The sequence below is a fragment of the Dipodomys spectabilis genome, unplaced genomic scaffold (assembly GCF_019054845.1).
Source record: "Dipodomys spectabilis isolate Male_0828 unplaced genomic scaffold, ASM1905484v1 ptg000187l, whole genome shotgun sequence".
Classification (NCBI taxonomy): Eukaryota; Metazoa; Chordata; class Mammalia; order Rodentia; family Heteromyidae; genus Dipodomys; species Dipodomys spectabilis.
In genome coordinates, this window is record NW_024870864.1 from 2209459 (window position 1) to 2215359 (window position 5901).

The 5901-nt window shown below is 42.2% G+C and overlaps 1 non-coding gene across 1 annotated transcript; it reads left to right on the top strand.

Annotated features, from left to right (window-relative positions):
• The first annotated feature begins 3622 nt into the window (after nucleotides 1–3622).
• LOC122121400 lies at nucleotides 3623–3729 on the top strand. The gene has a single exon (XR_006149941.1). It is a non-coding gene; the product is annotated as a U6 spliceosomal RNA (small nuclear RNA).
• Nucleotides 3730–5901: the final 2172 nt, after the last annotated feature.

Below are 5901 nucleotides of genomic sequence, written 5' to 3' on the forward strand. Positions count from 1 at the left end.
TTCGTTGCCGTACATTGCTTATGCATTCTACTGTTGATGAATAATTGAGTTTCATGTGTTTTGGCAAGTCATTCCTGGTGGGCCTATGTATTTGTATTTCTCTTGTTCTGTAGATACCTAAAAGGAGACTCTATGAGGTACAAAGAATGCATATATTTAACTTAAAAGAAAATATCCAGCCATGAACTGGTGGCTCGTGCCTATAATCCTAGCTACTCAGGAGGCTGAGATCTGAGAATCATAGTGTGAAGCCATACTGGGCAGAAAAGTCTGTGAGATTCTTATCTCCAATTAACCATAAAAAAGTCAAAAATAGATCTGTGGGTCAAGAGGCAGAGCACTAGCTTTGAGCAAAAATAAAAAAACTCAGGGACAGTGTCTAGGCCTTGATTTCAAACCCAGGACTGACACACACACACACACACACACACACACACACACACACACACACACACACAAAATCAAGTGGTTTTCCCAATGATGATACCACTTTACAACACAACAATTTCAACAGGGACAAAAGTTCTAATTTCTCAACACTTTGTAATTTTTATCTTTAAATTTTTTAACCATATTGTTCATGTGAAATGGTATTTTATCGTGACTGCAATTTTCTTTTCTGGTGTTGGAGATTGAACCCAGGACTTATCTCATACTTCCTAGCTCTCTACTAGTTCATCTATGTACCCACCCCTCATTCTTCTGACAACTAATTCTGTTGTTCCGTTTTTTAATGCAGTACAGGAGCTTGAACTCAGAGCCTTGCATTCATTGGGCAGATGCTTTCGCACTGAAGCACATATCCAGCACTGTTTTGAACTGGTGCTTTTTGAGAGTGAGTTTTGCTTCCTGCCCTACGTTCACCTGGACCTCAGTCTTCCTGTCTTATGTGATCCATCATAGCTGGGATGATAATCACATACCACTTGTAGGTTAGGAAGGAGTCTTGTGAGCTTGTTGCTCAAGCAACATCTCAGCCTCCCAAGTAGTTAAAATTATGGATGTAAGCCACTGGCATCATCACTTTTTTGATGTTTATGGGGCCTGAACTCTGGGCCTGGGTGCTGTCCCTCAGCTCTTCAGCTCAAGGCTAGCACTCTACTACTTGAGCCACAGGGCCACTTCTGGCTTTTTCTGCTTATATGGTGGTGAGGAATGGAACCCAGGGCCTCATGCATGCAAGGCAAGTGCTCTACCACTGAGCCACCTTCCCAGCCCTTTACTGAATATTTTGATATCTTAATTTTTTTAAATGGTTGAGTTTTGAAAGGGTACTGAGAATTGAATCGAGGGTTTCATATGTTAAGCATCTATGACTGAGTTATACCTCCAGTGTTTGAGTTCTTTTTTTCTACCCAGTCCTGGGGCTGAACTCTGAGTCTGGGCACTGTCTCTGAGCTGCTTCTCAAGGTGAGCATTCTATTACTTGAGCTACAACACCACTTCCTGCTTTTTTTTGTGTAGTTTATTAGAGATAAGAGTCTCACAGAATTTCCTTCCTAGGCTGGCTTTGAACTATGATCCTCAGATCTTAGCCTCCTGAGAAGCTAGGATTACTATCTAGGATTATTTTTGGAGATTTTATGGACTTGAAACAAGTTCTTAGATACAGTAGTCTTTCCTTATCCACAAGGATATGTTTCAGACCACCCCGCACCCAATGGATGCTTGAAAACTTAGGTAATATCAAACTTTGTGTTTTTTGTAGCTTCTTTCTGGTATATATGTTACAAGTGTCCCTAATCCTGTGCTTTAGAGCTATGATTAAGTAAAGTAAGTGTTATTTAGGCATAAACACTGCAAAGCATCAACAGTAAATCTGACAACCAACATGGCTACTAGGTGACCAATGAGCAGATAGTGTATACAGTGTGTATACACTGAACTAAGGGGTGCTTCATATTCCATGGTGGGCTGGAATGGATTGGATGGCACAGACCTTCATCATGCAGCTCTGATCAGTATTCAAGTAAAAACATGAATTGTTTATTCCTGGAATTTTCCATTTAATACTTCCAGGTCATTGTTGAGTATGGGTAGCCAAAACTACAGAAAGTAAAATCACAGCTAAGAGAGTCTGAACTTGTCTTTCTGTACTGAGAATAATATTTCCCATCATCCAACAGTAACAAATTGTGGAGAGCAAGAATCCTTTATTTTTATTTTTTGTGGTCCGGTCGTGGGGCCTGAACTCTGGGCCTGGGCACTGTCCCTCAGCTCTTCAGCTCAAGGCTAGCACTCTACCACTTGAGCCACAGTACCACTTCCGGCTTTTTTCTTTTTGCTTATGTGGTGCTGAGGAATCGAACCCAGGGCCTCATGCATGCAAGGCAAGTGCTCTACCACTAAGCCAACTTCCCAGTCCCGCAAGAGCCCTTTATGCTGGCTCCTCTGGCCTTTACTTTGGCATGCTTTCTCTCTGTCTCTGTCTCTCTCTGTCTCTGTTTCTCTGTCTCTGTCTCTGTCTCTCTCTCCCTCTTCACTCTTCTGTCTCCTTTCCCTTCTCTCCTCTTTTCTCCTCTCTTTTCTTTATCTTGGTACTAGGGCTTTAACTTAGAGCCTGGATACTGTCCCTTAGCTATTTCATTCAAAGCTGGCTGGTACTCTGCACATCAGCTTTTTGGTGGTTAATTGGATATAAGAGTTTCACAGACTTTCCTTCCCAGGATTGAACCATGATCCTCAGATCTCAGTCTCCTGAGAAGCTAAGATTACAGGTGTGAGCCACTGGTACCCAGTTTCTCCTTGTATTCTCAGATGCACAAATATTTTTTTTTTTTTTGCTTTCTTTCTTTTTTTGTAGGTCTTAGGGTTTGAACTCGGCTTGGGCACTGTCTCTGAGCTTTTTTACTCAAGGATCGTGCTCTACCATTGAGCCACAGCTCCACATCTGGTTTTCTGGTGGTTAATTGGAGGTAAGTCTCATGGACTTTCCTGCCTGGGCTCGCTTTGAACTGCGATCCTCAGATTTCAGCTTCCTAAGTAGCTAGGATTATAGGCATGAGTGACCAGAGCTTAACCCACTTTCTTCTTTCCTTAAACCAAATCTGGAATCAGACATCCTGTTTGTGAACTTGTTCATTATATTTTCCTCCAGCATTCCTATTTTTAGTGCGGTGACTTTTAGAGAATATTTCCTTCATCTAACACTGACATGATCCTCTGTGTTAACACTTATTATCCTTCTTCTGTGGTTCGTGTAGAATTGGATGCTGCCCAACTTTCAAAATGAAAGGAAGCTTTCAAACACTACTGGTGGAAATGTAAAACTGTTACAGACACTTTGGAAAGTGGTTTGGCATTCTCTTATAAAGATAACTATTGACCCAGCAGTCTGACTCCTGGATGTCTGCCCAAGAGAAATGAAAACATACATTTTCAAACATGATCTTAGTCATGCTATTCATAGTAGCTCAAACTGGAAATAGCCCAATGTCCATCAACAGTATAAGAGGAAAACAAATTATAGAATGTTCACACAGTGAACAACTACTTGACAATAAAAAGAATAAGATACTACTACACAGGTGAATTGCAAAAACATCAGTTGAGTGAAAGAAATCAGAGCACTACAGTCTCCTGTTATGTTTCCTTTCTTATGATACTCTAGAAAAGTAAAACAGTGCTCATTTTGGTAACACATATACTAAAATTGGAATGATACAGAGAAGATTAGCATGGCCCCTGCGCAAGGATGACACACAAATTCGTGAAGCATTCCATATTTTTTTGGGTCCGGTTGTGGGGCCTGAACTCTGGGCCTGGGCACTGTCCCTCAGCTCTTCAGCTCAAGGCTAGTGCTCTACCACTTGAGCCACAGCACCACTTCCGGCTTTTTTCTTTTTGCTTATGTGGTGCTGAGGAATTGAACCCAGGGCCTCATGCATTCAAGGCAAGTACTCTACCACTGAGCCACCTTCCCAGCCCCAGCATTCCATATTTTTAGACACTATGTTGAAAACAAACTTTACAACTTCAGGCCCGCGCTTGGGGGCAGGGTGGGAGGGGGAGGATCAGGTGAGGTGGGGAGGGAAGAGATGGTAGGGGAAAAACAAAGGAGGGGGTAACAATGCTCAGTAGGAAATATACTCATGTAACTGTAACCCTGTAAAGCTGAATTCGGAAATCCTTACCCAAAAGACCACCAGAGACCATCACCAATGTAAAAGCAAAGGAGTCTTTATTGCAAGCTCAAGTTTGGTCCCCCCTTCCCCCATACATGGCAACAGTCCATGACGCTGAGAGGCCCCAAGCCCAGGGTTACAACACTTTTTATACATTTCTTAGGGAAGGCAGGGCTTTGCATACATCATAACTTCTTGTAACAAATGACTACAAACCGTGGGAAAATCATAAAACAACTCTATAGTATGATTGGTGCACTACAAAGCGGGAAAGGACCAGAAACAAGTTGTTGGTTAGATCAAGGGGGCTGAGTACTTTAAACTGGTTGGCTTGCACCACAGGGGAGCCTCAAGAGGACACATGCTAATCTGCAGGGTGTCTGGTTTAGATCCTGGTCACCGACCCCAGGAGGGGCAGTTCTGGAATTTCAGGTACCTTGACATACTGACTTGAGAAAACACCATCTGTGGTTCTGAGAATTGTTTGTGCAAGGTTTGCTGTCCTAATTCCTACCATTGGGGCTAAAGTGGGTCGAGGGTTAAGTTGCAGAACTGAGATGGGGGTCTTAAGTGAAATGGAGTTGCTTAGGTTCCTCAACCCCTCTGTACAGTATCTTTACAATAAAAAATATATATATATAAAAGTAAAACAAAAAAAAAGGTAAAACTTAGCAATAGTGACAATTACAATGTCCTGAGGGAAGATAGCCTGGGAGGGACACAGGGATTTTCTAGGTAATGAGAATATTATTTTGCTTGGGATGTGGATTGCATGAACATATATCTGACTCATGTATGTAATATATAAAATTTTGCTAAAATTTATATAAACCTATGTGAATGTGTGTGTGTGATTTGTGACTCTAAGTTTAAAATTAGATATTTTTAAAACCTGGCATGGCCATGTGTCATTGGCTTACACCTGTAGTCATAGCTATTCAGGAGGTTGAGGTCTGAGGGTTAAGCTTCAAAGCCAGCCTGGGCAGGAAAGTCTCATGAGACTCTTACCTCCAATTAACTACCCCAGGAAACAAAAACAAAACAAACAAACAAAATACCAGAAGTGGAGCTGTGGTTCAAGTGGTAGAGTGCTAGCCCTGAGTAAAAAAGCTCAGGGACAGCGCCCAGGCCCTAAGGTCCCAGGACCAACACACACACACACACACACACACACACACACACACACACACACACACACACACACAGCCTAGCCTGGTGGCCCACTGTGAGAGCCCCCAAAAGCCGATCTATGAGACTCAAAAGGATTGGGATGTTGGAATGTCTCCTCCCAACAAGAACACTCAGAATGCTGAGAGTTTCCCCAAATGGTCAATCAGTCCTGCCTTGAAGAGAATTCAGATTTCTATCCTGAGTGTAGGCTAATTCCACACCAAATTTTCTGGAACCTTGGGGCTAGTCAAAAATCTATGCTAACTGTAAGACATTTACTGCTTATACCTGCTTCTTCAGATAAAAAAAGTTATTTATCACTTGAGTAAAATTATACCACATGATTGGTGCTTATGACTTCAAGGATATTGTGACCTCACTTTCTGCATGTAATCCCTTGTACCCTACTCAATAAATATCTTGTAAAATGGACCGTGGACACCTGAAGTTGGTGGAAGACTTCAGGCCCCTGGTATTCCAAACCTCGATTCCATGATCTGGTGTCTGTTACTGTCTTGTCCCAGGTTGCTGAGGGACCTGTAATGTTGGGAAGCATAAGCTGAAAGATTGTTGTTCAGGCTCACCAGGCATAAAATGAGACCTTATC